Here is an 18561-nt window from a genome sequence, read left to right as displayed (position 1 = left end):
AGGAAACTAATCCGATTAGACGTTACTTTGACTCATCTTTTTACGCTCAGTGCTGGATTGCTCAAACTCCAGCTAGGGTTAGGGTTAGCATTCCCACGCTACTTCGACACTTTGTTTACGCTCAGTGCTGGATTTTGGGAACTTCAGGACGAGTGGGAATTTTCTCCTATCTGTCAATTCTGTTTTGTTTTGGAGACTCTTGGCTGCCTATGTTGTACAGTGCAGCGTGAAGGAAACATTTTCCAAAACTGTGTCAGCTCAAAAGTTGTAAGAAAACCTCTCCAGCTGCTTTAACTCTCTTCATTTTTGTCATTTAATGTGACACTCGATGTATAACTGGAGCCTCACATATGCAAATGGTGAGGCTCCAGTTCGACACCACTTTACAGTATCTGACAAAAGCATGGCAGACTGTGCCATGACCGGCAGATAACTTCTGCTTATTTTTACCATATTAAACATTGGAAATCCTCCCACTTGCATTTGTGACACTTGATTTTGACTCCACCTAAGACACTCTTAAATCTTCAAACACTTTTCTCTTCTCCCGCAACACTCTTGTCTGTCGGCACTATGTGGCAGCATTGCATGACAACCCATCTCACCACAGAAAGGAACCTAACAGCTTTGGTAAGAGAGGAGAAAAGAACATAGCCCGTACGGGGATTGAACCCATGACCTTGGCGTTATTAGCACCACGCTCTAACCAACTGAGCTAACTGGCCTCACAACGGTGGTCCTCTCTGTGCTGCAAAAAATCGAACTCAGGGAATTTCTTTTGCCCTCCTTTGAATAGAAAGCCGTGTAATTCAGTGTACGGGCTTTCTCGTGCAGTTTCATGGTTCTTGTAACCCAAATCCTACACTGGCCTGAAGTGTCCCCCCATTTCACAGCATTTTTCAGCTGATTTAAAATGTACCTAAAGGAGAAGCATTATTGAAGACCATCAATTACCAAGAGCTTTTGGTGGTCATTTTTAATGACCACAGAGCACTATGACCTCGGTTTTACATCTCATCCGAAAGACAGCGCCCTTTTACAACACAGCGTCTCCGTCACTATGCTGGGACATTGGGACCCGCACAGACCTCAGGGTGAGCGCCCCCCCGCCGGCACCATTAACACCGCTTCCAGCTGGAAGCTTTGTTTTTCCCTGTAGCTTACCCTCATCCGGGTACTGACCTGGCTCACACCTGCTTAGCTTCAGTGGGTTTTCAGTTGCGAGTTGCAAGGGGATGCAAGTGATGGAGCCGCTCGCTGCAAAAGCCACTGCATTGGCCGGGAATCAAACCCAAGCCTCCCGCGTGGCAGGCAAGAATTCTACCACTGAAACACCAATGCTCAGTGTCTGGGCCTTCAAAAAAGACGCTTTTTTGGTGCTCTGTGCAAAAAGCGTCGACATATGCTTCCAGCTGCAAAATGCCATTCGCGGATGCTGAAGAATTTATTTCAAGGCAGCGGGTACAAGCGATTGGGCGTTTTAAAACCACCAGGAACAACAAAGAGGCGCGCTTCTTTGCTTGCGCCGGAACACACCAACTGGAGGCGGACAACGTAGTCGGCAGGATTCGAACCTGCGCGGGGAGACCCCAATGGATTTCTAGTCCATCGCCTTAACCACTCGGCCACGACTACAGCAAGCCCCACAGCCGCTGCGTTCTTGCTACAATCTTACCTGGATCGCGAGGCGCCGGCGGAAGCCTATTTCAAAGTCGTTCTCCGTTTCAAAAAAACATTTCCAAAATACAAGCCTTGCAGACAGACACGCCTCAGAGGACTTAAGGGTGGCTTCATGTCGGAATGATAAAGTCTCCCCGTCCGGACATGAAAATGCCACTTTGTTACACACAAAAAAAGAATCAACAACAGAGAAATGCCCACAAGCATTTGAAAAGCCGCACCACGTCGCACTTGAAATAGCTCTTACATTAGTGGTAGACGCAGGAATCGCCTTTTTATTTACGCTCTTACCAACGCGATGGAAAGCAAAACAAAGCAAAGCAGAGCAAAACAAAACGAACAAACGAAAACCCTCACGTCCCGCACTTGCATATAACGCCGTTACGTGCCCAAGCGGTATTGTACGTCATCCTAGCACTGCACGCCGGTGCGTATGGTATATGGGAACGAGCACACGCCACGAATCGTCTCGAATCACTCCCTACAGCTGTAAGGTGCCTTGAAGCGTGCACCCCCAACATTCTTCTTTGCTCATCTGTGAAAGGTAAACTCTTGAGCAAACTCTGAACCAGCTCTAAGGAAACTAATCCGATTAGATGTTACTTTGACTCATCATTTAAGGGATCCTTGTTAATTGGAGAAATCAATGATTTCGAATGAATTCTGTATGCGTTAAAAGACAGCTATACACAGAAAACATGCAGGACACTGCTCATGATGTTTCCCGAGCCGAAACACAGTGCGTTTTTCCAAGCCATCTGACCAAGCCTGCCCACTGAAAACTGCAGGAGATCGTGTAAAGACGTTCAAGTTTGTAACTACTGCACGCACAGGAAGCAGAATAAATTCCTCTATTCAAACTGTCAAAGGTTTGCTTTGCGAACGCTGCAGGACATCGCACAATCTCTTTTGAACAGGGACAAACGATTTCTTATGGGGCGCAGTAAGTACAGACGTTTAAAAAGCTCCACTCATGCCAATGATGCAGCATGAAGAAGCGCAACCTAAAGTTTGCATTCCTAGCACTGTTGCAACCTAGCACTGTTGCATTCCCCGCATCAGTAGCTAAGAGAATATAATTTACGACTCTTGTTAATGCAGTTTCAGAAACCAGACTGAAATTTCTCAAGTATATTATTTGAATCCATTTGATGTTGGGCAACAACTATTCTTTCAAGACTTTTAGATTGAAATGGGACCTTTGAGACAGGCCTGTAGTTGTTAAGAACTTGTGGATCCAAATTTGACTTCTTAAGGAGCGGTCTAAGAACCACTACCTTAAATTGATCATGTACGACGCCTGACGCAAGCGATGCATTCATCATACTAATTATAGGTCCTGCCAGTCCTTCGAGGGAATCTTTGACTAGCTGAGTGGGGATGGGATCTAGCAAACAGGTGGTTTACTTTGTCTTACGTCTGTGTTCATGAGTCCACCATAAGAAGAAATCTGAACAGGAGTGGTGATCATGTGAGGTCACCATGGAGGAAACCACTGCTCTCCCCCCAAAAAAAACCACCACTGCCCCTCTCAAGTTTGCTAAAGACCACATGGATGTTCCACAGCAACTCCTGGAACAATGTTCTGTGGACAGACGTGACAAAAGTTGAACTTGTTGGTAAATGTGCACAGCGTTATGTTTGGAGATAACAAAACACCGCATACCAACTCCAAAACCTCATCCCACCTGGGAAGCATGGCGGAGGCTGTACGGCTTGCAATCATCGAGGGACCGATGAATTCCGAGATGTATCAGGAAATTCTACAGCAGAATGTCAGGGTGTCTGCCTGTGATCTAAAACTCAAAAGACGCTGGGTCTTGCAACATGACAAAAACAAAGGAGTACATCAACAACAGAGTGGCTGAAACAGAAGAAATTCCGTATGTTGGGATGGCCAAGTAAGAGTCCTGACACACACGCTTTCACTCATATGAGCTACACGGCTACCAAGATGATCTCAGGTGCGCCGAGCTTGTACGGAACATATTGAACTGATCGACGGCGAATTGTCTCTCAGACAGGCTTTTCACCTCTAAGCTCCCTGACTGACAGTGATCAGCTAGGTAGTAAAACAGTCAGCTGCTTCTAAGCCTTAAACAGCTGCATCTCGGCGCTTCCACGGAGAGATGATTTGAAAGCCGAACATTGCCCATTGGGAACACCTTACTATCACTAGTTTAAGAGACTCTTAAGGTTTTGCAGAGGTGCCTGTCTAATAGCATGCGCTTTGCAAGCTATAGGTGTTTAGGCTGAGGCAGAATGCCTGTTAACAAAATGTTTTTCTAAAGGGGCCTCGCACTCTTTTCCAAGCAATGGTCACCATCCCCACCGAGTGTCACAATGTAGTCATGTCCTAGGACATCACCTGTTAGTCTCCATTTGTCTGCCACCAACACTTTAGGTTACGGGGTCACAACCGCACCCCGGAGACCAGAGGAGCCGTTGGCGTTCTGGCGGCGCAGATTGGGCTGAAGGTGGGGCGCTTGAATCTCGCTGTTGGAGGCCTTCTGAAACTGACCCAAGCCTTTCCCTTGAATTAAATGTAAATAAGAAATGAACCCCAGATGCACATGGAATCAATCACGTGTTTCCTTTGAGCCGTTTCAGAGACTGCTCCAGAGTTTACCTTGCACAGATGCGCAAAGATTCATGATGGGGGTGCACGCTTCCAGGCGTCTTACAACTGTAGGGACTGATTAGAGACAATTCGTAGCTTGTGCTCATTTCCCTCTATTCCCCGTGTTGCAGTGGTAGGATGACTTAAATTCCTGCTTCGACACGTAACGGGATTATAATCAAGTGCAGGAGCTGAGGGCTTTAGTTTTGTTTCGTTTTCCATGGCGTTCGTAAGCGCGCAAATCAAAGGCAATTCCTGCGTCTAACACGAATGTAAATGCTTTTGAAAGTGCAGTGTGGTGCAGCTTGTAAAATCCTTGTCCACATTTTTGGTTCGTTGATGTTTTTTCTGTCTGCCAAAGTTGCATTTTGACATCCGGACTGGGGGACTTTATCATTTGAACGTGAAGCCAGCCTTAAACCCTCTGAGGCGTGTCTGTCTGCCGGCACGAATCTTGTGAAAGGTATTTTTTTTAACGGAGAGCAACTTTAAAAAGGTTTCCGCAGCCACCTCGCAGTCCGTGTTTGATTATAGGAGGAATGCGGCGGCGGGGAGCTCGCATTTGTCGTGCTCGAGTGGTTAAGGCGATGGGCTCGAAATGCGTTGGGGCTTCCCCGCGCAGGTTCGAAACCTGCCGACTCCGGCGTCTGCCGCACGTCGCCTTGTGCCTGCGCAGCAGAGGCGGAGTGCCGCTTCTCCTTTCCTGGTACTATAAAAACGCTAAATCGCTTGGCCCCGCTGCCATGGAAAGCAATTCTTCAGATAACCACACATTTTGCGTTCGCACCTCTGGTGCTCTACTTATGCCTTTGAAAACCTAATGAATAAAGCTGTAAGAACCGACACGATGTGTAGGTGCTCTTAAAGCACGCAGTAAAGAACTGTTAACAGCAAGGGTTTCAGTGGGTTAACTGAGGAGAAGGCGTGATCGCTATTTGTTGACTTTTTATTTGGTGTTAGAAACACTCTTACTGTGCATGACGTGCAACAAATGTAGCCACAGAAATTGCATCACGCTTTCATGTATGCTATTGCAGACACCAACGTTGCCTAGATAGAAAACCGAAATAGCCGTGGGTTTGCTTGCTGGTCTGAAGGATCTCTCTTCAAATCTCTATCATTTGTCAATGGAAGTAAAAGGCGCTGCAATCTGATACGTTCAGAATCAAACCCGCAGCTGTTGTTCGACTTTATTTCTTGACTAATTACAACTGAGTGTCGCATGAGCAGTTACATAAACTTGTCTGGTATATTTGAACACAAATGCCGTTCTTCAATTAAAACTAACAGTACATTGTCAGGGACATTCAGTTCTATACAAACAAGAGACAGACAAGAGAATATTTCTACCGTTCATGTGGACTACGTGTTGACTTACTGATCGGAATAATTGAAAGGTTCGGGCTCATAGCCGATGCAGTGCGTGCTAATTAGAACAGCAACGCTGAGCTCTCAGCACCGTACTGAGCCCAGGTGTTTTTCTAAAGCTGTCAGGTGCAGTTCATTTACATGAAGGAAATCTCTTACTGGGTACGATTACAATGCAGTAAGTAGCACAGACTACTTAGGGAGTAGCCCGATGCGTTTAAAAACGACCCGAGCCAGGCAGGAGTCGAACCTGCAATCTCCTGATCCGTAGTCAGACACGTTATCCATTGCGCCACTGGCCCTGGTGTGACACTGCAGGACTGTAACCCAGTGAGATCAGCACTGCAACTAGTAAAATATTACCCCCGGTCCATTCTTTTCCAAAAGTGAGAAACACCTGTTTTCTACATTTTGTCTGTGTTAAAACCATATCTCTTTAAACCAAACCAAGAGTTTGTCTTTTGCACTGATATTCTGATTCATTTCGATTTCAAAGAAAAAAAAAACATTATCTTCCAAAGCATCATAAAATTGTCCATTCTTCCAGACTCTACTTCTCTCTTGTAGTAGTACAGCAGACCTTTCCAGGTGAGCAGATCACAGAGTCCGAAATATGCTTCCTCCATCAAGCAAAGTACCTGAACATGACTCTGTGTTCATAAAAGCGCCCCTGTAATAAAGAAATTAAATCCGAAATCAAGAGGGAAGTTGCCTACTGAAGTTCAAGAAGTCATCAATTTTAACCTAGCAACACATTAAAGGCTGCATCTATACAAGTACGATTCTAGAAATGCTCACCAGATTACGTTTTAAGAAGGAACTGCGCCTCAGGTTCCGCCGAGATCTTAACTTGGATGGTAGGATTCAGAGTCCGGAGTGCGGACTGATGGCGCACGGAGGGTCCACATACTGTGGATCCCTCAGTTTTCTTCCGCGTGTTCAAACCGCCAGCGTGTGACTCCCCTGTCCCCGTGACCTCATTGCTCTGCTCTCGCCTCTGTGCAGCTGAGCCCGACTCATGGTAAAGTGGAAAACAATATGCCCTCAATGTGGGATTTACTCTGGATCGAGGATAGATGTCACCTTTTTATCGTTGAACAGGATGTATGTGATGTGGCGACTAGGTTCAATTTTGTATCCTTTTAAAAGATTAAGGACTGGGGTGAGCGTGATTTACCACCCTTTCAGCTAAGAACCCGACATGAGCACCGTTTAATCTGCATAGACTCGGTCGTTTAACTCTTCTCCATTAGCAGGGTTAAGGTTAAAGAAAAAAAACATTGCTGACTTCTTTTTTTTTGCCAGCCGCTAGCGCTGATTAGCAATGTTTGTATTTCATGTTTTGCAAGTTGCATCCATTTTAAGAAAAACAAGTCGCGTTAAAGACAGGAAATGAATACTTGCATTTAATTAAGTCTAGCCGTAGGCGGTTGTCTGTAAGGACCAGTTCTGTTCAAGAAGACAGAACAAAGAAGGCACCACTGGGATTCGGACTCAGGATCTCCTGTTTAAGAGACAAGCGCTTTAACCAACTAAGCCACGGTGCCCCGGGATAGTTGTCCTTTTGCAGCCACTTGGACACACCACTCAGACACATCTGCATTCGGTGTGTGCTCCGCCTGCTCGCTGAGCAAGTTGCCACCTTTATACAATAGCAACATCGACACCAAGAGAAAGGATGACAAATGGCTTTTATCTGGAACTTTTCAAGTCCAAGGAGCTCAATGTGCTTTCTGTGTACAACAGGGCCACTGAACTCCACACTGGCCACTGAACCACAGCAGTGGCTTGCTGGCTTGACATCTCCCAAGGAAAATGTTGAAATCGCATGTGGAACAGGAAAATGACCCTCGAGTACGAGGGAAAAAAAAGAAAAAGATCATCTGGAGCGCGCCAACCCATGTCTGGACAGCCCAGTTTCGTTGACGAGTTGGCCGAGTGGTTAAGGCAATGGACTACTAATTCATTGTGCTCTGCATGCATTGGTTTGAATCCCATCCTCGTCGCTCTCTATGTCTGACACGGGTGCCTGTTCGACGTTGGCCCTCCTTTTGTTTGCTCCAGTACTAGAGCCTTACATTTTCTAGCGGTGGCTGAACATGGTATAGTAGGCTAACGTTGGTATCGAGCAGTGGCAGTAACAGTATTTACGTGCCGCTGCTGCCAAGTGGCTCTGGGTTGAGACCGCGTTTTCACTTACTTGCAGCACAAACGGAGAAAGCGATTTTTGACAGTCTCTCGAGAGACTGCGCTAGGTGTTTAGGGATAGACTTTGTCAGTTCCCAATGGGATGATGGCCTCTCAAATAGTTTGTGATTCCTCTAGACGTTTATACAGTAGAAGCCTGCTTCGTGGCTTAAATCCAAGCTAAGGAAACGAGTTTGAGGTCTGATGCAGAACTGCGAATTCAATGAAGGGGAACACTACAGTACATTGCACTGTATGTGTGAGGAAAGCTGCCCCCTTCTGTTCCTTGTCGACCGAACAGAGGACTGTAAAGGATACCGCCAAGAAACTTTAGGATGCTGGTTGGAATCCAGCTCCAAAGAAGCCCCTTTGGGTGTTATGTCATCAAAAAGTAAGAACAGAGAATCTCCCTTGGATCAAAAGCGCAACAGAACTGTTTTCCGTGGAGCAGGTTTCAGACCCGTAGACCTGTTTTATTTGTAGGGCAGGGCGCATTCCCAAACGCGAATCTCCTGTTTTAGAAATGCTTTGGGCGGCGTGAAGTGAAAATAAGAAGTGGGCTCCAGATGCACATGGAAGCAATCAAGTGTTTCATCCGAGCTGTTTCAAAGACTGCTCAACAGCTTTCCTTTTACAGAGGCCCAACGATTAATGATGGGGGTGCACCCTTCAATGTGCCTTACGACTCTAGGGAGTGATTGAGACGATTCGTAGCGTGTGTTCATTTCCCTCTATTCCCCATGTTGTAGTGGTAAGATGACGTAAATTCCTGCTTCGACACGTAACGGCATTATAATCAAGTGCAGGAGCTGAGGGCTTTTGTTTTGTTTCGTTTTCTATGGCGTTCGTAAGCACGCAAAACAAAGACAATTCCTGCATCTAACACGAATGTAAATGTTTTTGAAAGTGTAGTGTGGTGCAGCTTGTAAAATCCTTGTCCACATTTGTGGTTTGTTGATGTTTTTTCTGTCTGCCAAAGTTGCATTTTGACATCCGGACGGGGAGACTTTATCATTTGAACGTCTTAAACCCTTAAACCCTCTGAGGCGTGTCTGTCTGCCGGCATGTATCTTGTGAAAGGTATTTTTTTTTTAATGTAGAGCGACTTTAAAAAAGTTTCCGCAGCCACCTCGCACTCCGTGTTAGATTATAGGAGGAATGGGGCGGCGGCGAGCTCGCTGTAGTCGTGGCCGAGTAGTTAAGGCGATGGACTTGAAATCCATTGGGGACTCCCCGCTCAGGTTCGAATCCTGCCGACTACGGCGTCTGCTGCACGTCACCTTGTGCCTATGCGGCAAAGGCGAAGTGCCGCTTCTCCTTTCCTGGTACTATAAAAATGCTACATCGCTTGGTCCTGCTTCCATGGAAAGCAGTTCTTCAGGTAATTCTACTCTCTTACCAAAGCTGTTAGGTTCCTTTCCGTGGTGAGATGGGTTGTCATGCAACGCTGCCACATAGTGCCGACAGACAAGTGTGTTGCGGGAGAAGAGAAAAGTGTTTGAAGATTTAAGAGTGTCTTAGGTGGAGCCAAAATCAAGTGTCACAAATGCAAGTGGGAAGAATTCCAATGTTTAATATGGTCAAAATAAGCGGAAGTTACCAGCTGGTCCGGCACAGTCTGCCATGCTTTTGTCATATACTGTAAAGTGGTGTCGAACTGGGTGTCGAACTGGAGCCTCACCATTTGCATATGTGAGGCTCCAGTTATACATCGAGTGTCACATTAAATGACAAAAATGAAGAGAGTTAAAGCAGCTGGAGAGGTTTTCTTACAACTTTTGAGCTGACACAGTTTTGGAAAATGTTTCCTTCACGCTGCACTGAACAACATAGGCAGCCAAGAGTCTCCAAAACAAAACAGAATGGACAGATAGGAGAAAATTCCCACTCGTCCTGAAGTTCCCAAAATCCAGCACTGAGCGTAAACAAAGTGTCTAAGTAGCGTGGGAATGCTAACCCTAACCCTAGCTGGAGTTTGAGCAATCCAGCACTGAGCGTAAAAAGATGAGTCAAAGTAACGTCTAATCGGATTAGTTTCCTTAGAGCTGGTTCAGAGTTTGCTCAAGAGTTGACCTTTCACAGATGCGCAAAGAAGAATGTTGGGGGTGCACGCTTCAAGGCGCCTTACAGCTGTAGGGAGTGATTCGAGACGATTCGTGGCGTGTGCTCATTCCTATATACCGTACGACCCGGGGTGCAGTGCTAGGATGACGTACAATACCGCTTGGGCACGTAACGGCGTTATATGCAAGTGCAGGACGTGAGGGTTTTCGTTTGTTTGTTTTGTTTTGCTCTGCTTTGCTTTGTTTTGCTTTCCATCGCGTTGGTAAGAGCGTAAATAAAAAGGCGATTCCTGCGTCTACCACTAATATAAGAGCTATTTCAAGTGCGACGTGGTGCGGCTTTTCAAATGCTTGTGGGCATTTCTCTGTTGTTGATTCTTTTTTTGTGTGTAACAAAGTGGCATTTTCATGTCCGGACGGGGAGACTTTATCATTCCGACATGAAGCCACCCTTAAATCCTCTGAGGCGTTTCTGTCTGCAAGGCTTGTATTTTGGAAATGTTTTTTTGAAACGGAGAACGACTTTGAAATAGGCTTCCGCTGGCGCCTCGCGATCCAGGTAAGATTGTAGCAAGAACGCAGCGGCGGTGGGGCTTGCTGTAGTCGTGGCCGAGTGGTTAAGGCGATGGACTAGAAATCCATTGGGGTCTCCCCGCGCAAGTTCCAATCCTGCCGACTACGTTGTCCGCCTCCAGTCGGTGTGTTTCGGCACAAGCAAAGAAGCGCGCCTCTTTGCTGTTCCTGGTGGTTTTAAAACGCCCAATCGCTTGTACCCGCTGCCTTGGAAATAAGTTCTTCAGCGTCCGCGAATGGCATTTTGCAGCTGGAAGCAGATGTCGATGCGTTTTGCACAGAGCACCAAAAAAGCGTCTTTTTTGAAGGCCCAGGCACTGAGCATTGGTGGTTCAGTGGTAGAATTCTCGCCTGCCACGCGGGAGGCTCGGGTTCGATTCCCGGCCAATGCAGTGGCTTTTGCAGCGAGCGGCTCCATCACTTGCATCCCCTTGCAACTCGCAACTGAAAACCCACTGAAGCTAAGCAGGTGTGAGCCAGGTCAGTACCCGGATGAGGGTGAGCTACAGGGAAAAACAAAGCTTCCAGCTGGAAGCGGTGTTAATGGTGCCGGCGGTGGGGGCGCTCACCCTGAGGTCTGTGCGGGTCCCAATGCCCCAGTATAGTGACGGAGATGCTGTGTTGTAAAATAGCGCTGTCTTTTGGATGAGATGTAAAAACGAGGTCACAGCGCTCTGTGGTCATTCAAAATGACCACCAAAACCTTTGACAAAAGCTCTTGGTAATTGATGGTCTTCAATAATGCTTCTCCTTTAGGTACATTTTGAATCAGCTGAAAAATGCTGTTTTGCATTCATGTGTTTAAGTAGCCTGTGCTACTTACTGCATTGTAAGAGCGATTGTGAGCGGTTTTGTTTTCTCTCTTTGACCAGCCCAGCTGCGCCCCACCCGAAGGCAGGGAAGCACAAAAATTGTATGGAACTCATTCATGCTCCTCTCCATGGAAATCTTTAGTAAAAGGCAAAAGATTTGTACGAGATGAAGAGAAACCAGAGTGCGTGGCTGGACAGCTGCAGGAGCCCAGGCCGCCTTCAAGGCCTCTGCCCTGCCGGTCGTGGTTGGCAATGCACCTGGCCTTACAAACGAGCCAGTGGGGCCCGTTCAGCTCCGGGCTCATCGCCTGCAGCTCTCGGCTTACCTGGCAGGGGAGATACCTTGATCAGCCTGTAGTTGGAGTAGTTGGATTGTTTTCTTGTTTTGTGGAAGCAGTGTTTGTTTTGCAGTTTGAGATGGCAACCTTTGGATCCCGCAAGAATGCTGTACGTTTTGAGCTTTTGGATGACCTCTTCATGGATCGTATGCAGTTCAGCAGAAAAGTGTTACAGAAGGAACTTGGCTTTGAACCTCGGCACTTGGATTTCATCTTCGCTCTCCCAGGTCAGAAAGCATTTGAGGTTGTTTTTGCTACCTATTCTCTGTTTGAACAATGTGTGGATGTGTTTGAGGCAAAAAGAGGGAAAGTTCCTGCCCTTGAGAAGATCAACTTGCAGCCTCTGACACAGAGAGAGAGGAAAACGGTGCATGTTGTTATGTTCTCGGAAATGGCAAAGACGGAGGACATTCACACCTGGCTTAAGCAGTACTGCACCGTCCACCATGGAACTGAGGTTAGAGATGTTGACGGTATAAAAACAGGAGCAAGAAAATTTGAGGTTCGCTTGCTACCGGACAATGTAAATGGAGGCTTAAGGCACCTGCCCTCTACAATCCGGCTGGGCGCCTGCAATGGCTATGTTTTTTATGTGGGACAACCAAAGGTGTGTCGGCGCTGTGGTGCTGTGGGACACCTGGCATCGTCCTGCACTGTGAAATGCTGCAAGACCTGTGGCAAACAGGGACATTTAGCCTCTGACTGTTCAATGCTGCCAAAGTGCAATTTATGTGGCTCGGAAGGACACGTTTTTAAGAACTGCCCTCACGCCTACGCCAATAAACTCAAAATGAGAAAGGATGAGGCAGTGCTTGTTTCAGCCAAACCGGCCCAAAAAGCCAAAGCAAACAACAAGTCAAACAAAGAACCCTTGTTGGACAAAGAGTCTCAGCCTCCAGCCAGGATCAGTCCTGCTGTGGCTCCGGGGCCGGTGGAAGAGAAATCCACTACGCTCCCACAACCGCAGACTGCACCAGACAAGCACGAGGGTTTGAAAACCCCCGAGAACAGCGAGGACCCCTCCCCCACTCCTGCTCCTCAGAACGAGGGCCAGTGTGGGGCCCCCACCGGTGGAGCGGGTCCAGCGACGATACCCAGGATTCAGCGGAGCTGCTTTTCTCAGACTCTGCAAGTGCTACAGATGCCCTCCTCTCCTCCATCCAGTCCGTCACGGAGGATCTGCAACAGCTGGTGGGTGAGGGGGAAGAGGAGACTGGTGCATCGGCTGCACCCCTTTCCCCTCAGTGCTCCCAGGAGCTGGACTTGAGGAAAAGGAAAAATGACTCTGTTTTCTCCCCGAGCGAGGAGGAAGGAGAGCATGGCGATGGGGACAGCTGGAACCCCTCCACCCCTCCCTCTACCCCCTTCCTTGAAATGGACTCCGTGAATGCTTTTACTGCTGCCACCCTGATGAAGGCTCATTCAGAGGATGGCTGGCAGGAAATTGGTAAGAAGAAAAAGAAAAAGAAGAAGGTAACAGGTGAGACCGAAGAGAAATGTGTTTTGTAAAGACTGGTTCCACTTTCTTATGTAATATGGCTCTAAACATAATTTCTCTTAACACCAGAGGTATCAATGACAGAGTGAAATGCCAGTCTGTCTTTGATTACCTCCAGCAGAGAGAGGGAGATGTGTTGATGTTGCAGGAGTGTGCTTTAGCCTATCAAGAGAGGTATAAAAGCTTTGAAGATAGGTGGGATAAAGGGCCTTCTGTTTGGTCAGGGGACAATAACAACAGAGCCTCTGGCGTGGCCATTCTTTTCAAAGGATGGGCTTTCAAATTGAAAAGTATTCAGAGGGTCATAGATGGCAGGTTGCTGTGTGTGGATGTGGAATGGGGGACCGTTAACCTGCGGCTAATCAATGTGTATTGTCCTACTGACGTGGGAGGAAGGGTGGAGCTACTCAAGGCACTCTCTCCCCTATTGTTAAGTAGCACAGACGTGATAGTGGGAGGGGATTTTAATTGTATCTTAGAGCACACAGACAGGCAGTCTAGCTCTCCGATAAAATTGGATTCCAGCTCACTGGCCCTGCAAAACTTAGTTCAAGACTTTAAACTCTCAGACACATATAGATGTATATATCCCACAACAGCAGGATATACATGGTCAGGGAGGAATAGCAGCTCCAGAATTGACTCTTGCTTTGTCTCAGAGAGAGTGAAAGTTGTTGGGGTCACTCTTCAGCCTGTCTTCTTCTCAGATCATCAGGCTTTAGGGTGTAGAGTGGAACTCCAGGGCGGGACTGTCTTTGGCCCAGGTCTCTGGAAACTCAACACAAAGCTGCTAGAGAACGAGGGGGTAGTATCCCGCTACAAGGAGAAACTATCACAGTGGCTGTCCTTGCAGTGTCTGTACGGGTCAGTAGGAGAGTGGTGGGAGGAGGTGAAGATGAGGACAAAGGTCTTTTTCATGGCTGAGGGAAGGAAGGCTGCTGCCAGACGGAGAGGAGTGCTAGCCAGGAAACAGAGGCAGCTGCAGCGTCTCTACACGATGCTGCACAGTGGCTTCGATGTGCTCGAGGATATCACCCTTTTAAAAAAGGACATCCGGAGCACAGCCGAAGAAAGTAGTCGAGGAGTGCTGTTAAGAAGCAGAGTGCAGTTCTTGGAAGAAAATGAGAAGTGTACTCGCCTCTTTTTCAGGAAAGTGGTAGGCTCCAAGTCTGTCATGGAAAGTGTAGTTGATGAGGAGGGACAAGAGAGAACAGAGCCGAGTGCTATCCTCTCCTGCACCGAGGCCTTCTACTCAAGACTGTACAGCTCTACAGAGGTAAAGGATGAAGAAATTCATTTTTTTACCTCAAAGCTAGAAAACGTTTTGAGTGAAGAAGATAGGGAAGTACTTGAGAGGGATTTGACAGTAGAAGAGCTGAGACAGGCTATGGAGAGCTTACAGAAGGGGAAAACTCCGGGTGCTGACGGGCTCCCTAAAGAATTTTATTGCACCTTTTGGGATCTGCTTCAGGATCCGCTACTGCTCCTATTCGAGGAAAGCTATAAGACAGAATTGCTGCCTGACTCCTTAAGAGAAGGCACTATCTCTCTCTTGTTTAAGAAAGGAGCAAAGAATGACATAAAGAACTGGAGACCCCTCAGCCTGTTAGGCGTGGACACTAAGATCCTGTCCAAAGCCCTTTTCCTGCGCCTACAAAATGTAGTGGCCTCACTGGTAGGGAAAGAACAGACTTGTGGGATAGCAGGACGCCTGATGAGCGACAACCTGGCCTTGTTGAGGGATGTCTGTCTGTACTCAGAGGATCGCTCCCTCCCTCTGTGCATTTTAGGTGTAGACCTAGAAAAGGCCTTTGACCGTCTAAACCGGCAGTACTTAACATCGGTACTTGAGCACATGAAGTTTGGCCCCATCATGAGAAAGTGGATTAACCTGCTGTACACAGGTAGCAACAGCAGAGTAATGGTTAATGGCAATAGATCACGCCCCTTTGAAGTCTGTTCAGGGGTGAGGCAGGGCTGCCCATTATCCCCCTTGTTATTCGTTTTGGCTATGGAGCCCTTAGCCTGTGCCTTGCGCCAGGATCAGGCCATTAATGGGATACCAGTGCCTGGAAGTGGGGGAGGAGAGGTAAAGACATCTCTATACATGGATGACGTCACCCTGCTCCTCTCTGACAATGCCTCAATTAGCAGAGCTCTGCAGTGCTGTGATCGTTTCTCCTTGGCTTCCTCTGCAAAAATTAACAAATCTAAGAGTGAGATTTTTTATCAGAACTGGAGGGAGCCAAAAGAAGGACATGATCTCAGGCTGCAAGAGAAGAGAATTAAGGTCCTGGGGGTGTATTTTGGAGAAGAGATGGGAACAGTAAATTGGCAGAACAAATTGCCAATCTTAAACAAAAAACTGATACAATGGAAGGACCGAGACCTCACCATGACAGGGAAGCTGCTGGTCATCAAAGCCGAGCTCTTGCCTGTCTTGATTTTTCTGGCTTCTACCTTCCCAATCCCACACCGTGTTGCGGCGGTGCTGAGGAGATTGATGTTTCAATTTCTATGGGGTGGAAAGCAGGAAAGACTCAGAAGGGAAATAATGTACAGGCCGCTACCCTCAGGGGGGAAGTCTGTCCCAGATATTGCTACGAAGCTGCTGTGCATTTTCCTGGCCTCTGTGCTGAGAGGCTTTGCAACAGCACCTGCAGCGCGTACCTGGACTTATTTTTCCAGGCTCTGGGTAGGTAGGGAGGTGTTCAGAGTGTGGGGTGTCAGACCCAAGCTGGATGTCCCACTCTCTGACACATGCCCTGCAATTTATGGGACAGTTAAAAGTATTCTAAGATCTCACCCAATTGGCCATATTCCCCTCCGAGATGTCAGCGTCCAAAAACTGGAAGATTTCGTTGCACCCCAGAATAATAGGCAGACCCCTGTGGGCATTTTAACATCAGCCCAAACAAGGAAGGTGTGGAAACACACATCCTCTAAGTTTCTGTGCAACATTCACAGAGATTTAGCCTGGAGTGTCGTCCACCAGTGCTTACCGGTACGAACTTTCTTGTACCGTAGGGGCCTCACCCCCAGCCCTCGCTGCGTTAGGGTGGGCTGCGGTGAGGAGGAGACTGTGACCCATCTCCTGTGGTCCTGTTTTTTTGCTAAGGCCTTCTGGGCACAGTTTGAAGATTGGTTGCAGGCTCTCTCGCCCCAATTTACCCTGACCGCTGCTTTCATCATATACGGCATCTCTCCTGTCAAACTTCCTCCTGACGTGTTTGACAGGATCTGGGCCGTGGTGAACAGTGGGAAAGACGCCCTGTGGAGACTGAGGAACATGGGGCTGTTCAAAGGCATCGAGGTCCCAGTCAAGGCAGCAGGTAGCCTGGCCCTGTTCATCACCCGAGAGAACTATTACCTCAGAGATCTGTGGAGAGAAGGGAGGGAGGAAGCAGAAAATCTGTGGGAAATAGAGAGCATAGGTCAATATCTCAAGAGACTGTGAAAAACATTATCATGTTTAAGTAAAGAATGTGATTTGTACCAGAAAAAAGAAATTGTTACTATGTAACTGTTACCGTGTCAAAATGTAATGAGATGTGATCATATATACTGTTTTAAGTATGTATATTAATGTAAAGCTTTCTGATTTGTGATGTCCTGTATTTTATTGTGAAAAGAAAATAAAGTTCTTAAAAATCGAAATCGGTTCACCCAGGGCGAGGCTCGGCCATTGCACTCCGGCTGTGCTGACCCCTGCGAATTCCCCAAATGTGGGAATCTCGACTGCATAATTTCTGGTAGTGGGGGACTGCGTTAGGACACCACGAGCTGCGTGGCTGCGGAAGGATCCCGGTTCGACAGGAGTGGACGCCGCTGCTGGTTCTCGCTGGCTTTTAGTTAGGGGTCCGGAGAAGCATCTCAAGCTAGTTCCACTACTCCTTCCGGACGTTCATTCCCTTTTCAAAGTCAGTCGTTTTGCTGTAGTTTGCGTTCTTTAGGCTGATTATCGAGGTTAGCCTTTATTTGGTCATGGGGGGCCTCGGTACTGTATGCTGAGTCTAAAGACAGTTTCACCCGTTTTCTGATTGCTCAGTTCTGTACCAGTGCAGACATGTCAAACAGTGAATGGCTGTACCTCTATTGTATCCGTGCTCAATGAATGAAATCGGTAACAAATGAATATATGTCTAGTTATACGAAAAACGAGTGGTTTATCGACTCATCTTCATTTGCAGATTTAGAGGCAGCTTCGATATTCGTTTAACAGACGGGTTTTTTTTTTGAATATGGGTCACACACATGCCACAGCAACAAAACATCTCTAGAGATGAGGCTATAGATCACCTTTCCATCCTGCAGGTTTTCCTCCCAAAGCCTACGGCACCAACGGCGACCCCTGCTGGCCGGGAGAGCAAAAGCTTACAGCACCTGGTATTCCCAGGCGGTCTCCCATCCAAGTACTAACCAGGCCCAACCCTGCTTAGCTTCCGAGATCAAACGAGATCAGGTGTGTTCAGGGTGGTGTGGCCGTAAGCGAAAGCCCTGGCGCCTGACTCGCTACTTGAAGCTGTGTGTGGCGGGGGCTCCGTGCCCCCCGAGCGGGACTGAAGGATCGTTCGTGTGCAACTCTTTGGAAAGGAGCTGCTTTCCAAATCGCATTGCGTGCCTGGATGTTGGCGAATGCGCTCCCTTGTGTTGGCTCGTCCCGCACTGGAGGAGGACAAACAATCTGCACGGAGGAGCACCAGGCAAGTCTTCAGTGCACAGCACTCTGGAAACATTTCGGGGCTGTCGCGTGTTTATTTCAGCACGTAAAGCGCACCGGTCCAACACGTCGGCCGGGCGCGCGGCGCCTCCGCCCTCTTGCTGCCCCTGCAGCTGCTTCACTTTTCCCTTTAGTTGCCATCGATTTTTTTGTAGTGCTATACATATACGATTGAGGTATCTTACAGTTCTCCTTCGAAGACCCAGCACTCTCTTTTCTTTTCCCAGTGTTACTCATATCGGACTTTTTAAACCTAAAAAAAAATCGTTTTTTTTTTCTTTCAATTATAACTGAAGTTTAAACAACTAGTGTTAAGTCCTTATTTTTCTGTAGTCAAAAAAAGCAAAAATTAACATTCAGGTCATGAAAAACTCAAAAAAAAACTCCCCAACCACTAAAGTTTACCTCCCACCTGAGCGCCATCTTGAACGCCCCTACCACCAGAGAATGCTCACGATTTCGGAAGCTGTCTCCGGGACGTGCTGATTCCACACATCCTGAATAAATCATGATATTGTTAGTTGCTGTAGCTAGACGTTCAAATGAGTTTCATGGCCAGATGGACTGTTTCCTCCAGCGGTATAGTATTGCAGTGAGACAGCACGATGCCTGCAAGACTATGTCACGCTAAACGCCACAGATTGTGTTTGTCCGTTCGTGTCAGTCGTCCTGCAGCCACGGGAAGTGGGACACAAACATGCT

At 47.5% G+C, this 18561-nt stretch overlaps 7 non-coding genes across 7 annotated transcripts; 2 read left to right on the top strand and 5 right to left on the bottom strand.

The window, feature by feature from the left end:
• Positions 1-1553: 1553 nt before the first annotated feature.
• On the bottom strand, positions 1554-1635 carry trnas-aga (transfer RNA serine (anticodon AGA)). The gene has a single exon. It is a non-coding gene; the product is annotated as a tRNA-Ser (tRNA).
• A 4262-nt stretch (positions 1636-5897) lies between these two features.
• trnar-acg (transfer RNA arginine (anticodon ACG)) lies at positions 5898-5970 on the bottom strand. Its single transcript has one exon. It is a non-coding gene; the product is annotated as a tRNA-Arg (tRNA).
• Positions 5971-7141: 1171 nt separating this feature from the next.
• trnak-cuu (transfer RNA lysine (anticodon CUU)) lies at positions 7142-7215 on the bottom strand. Its single transcript has one exon. It is a non-coding gene; the product is annotated as a tRNA-Lys (tRNA).
• Positions 7216-9035: 1820 nt separating this feature from the next.
• On the top strand, positions 9036-9117 carry trnas-uga (transfer RNA serine (anticodon UGA)). The gene has a single exon. It is a non-coding gene; the product is annotated as a tRNA-Ser (tRNA).
• A 1695-nt stretch (positions 9118-10812) lies between these two features.
• trnag-gcc (transfer RNA glycine (anticodon GCC)) lies at positions 10813-10883 on the top strand. The gene has a single exon. It is a non-coding gene; the product is annotated as a tRNA-Gly (tRNA).
• A 489-nt stretch (positions 10884-11372) lies between these two features.
• On the bottom strand, positions 11373-11489 carry LOC148630414 (U5 spliceosomal RNA). The gene has a single exon (XR_015935197.1). It is a non-coding gene; the product is annotated as a U5 spliceosomal RNA (small nuclear RNA).
• Positions 11490-17510: 6021 nt separating this feature from the next.
• LOC148630413 (5S ribosomal RNA) lies at positions 17511-17629 on the bottom strand. Its single transcript, XR_015935207.1, has one exon. It is a non-coding gene; the product is annotated as a 5S ribosomal RNA (ribosomal RNA).
• Positions 17630-18561: the final 932 nt, after the last annotated feature.

The sequence above is a fragment of the Lepisosteus platostomus genome, unplaced genomic scaffold (assembly GCF_059453375.1).
Source record: "Lepisosteus platostomus isolate fLepPlt1 unplaced genomic scaffold, fLepPlt1.hap1 Scaffold_97_H1, whole genome shotgun sequence".
NCBI lineage: Eukaryota > Metazoa > Chordata > Actinopteri > Semionotiformes > Lepisosteidae > Lepisosteus > Lepisosteus platostomus.
This window is presented reverse-complemented; position numbering and strand designations above follow the sequence as displayed.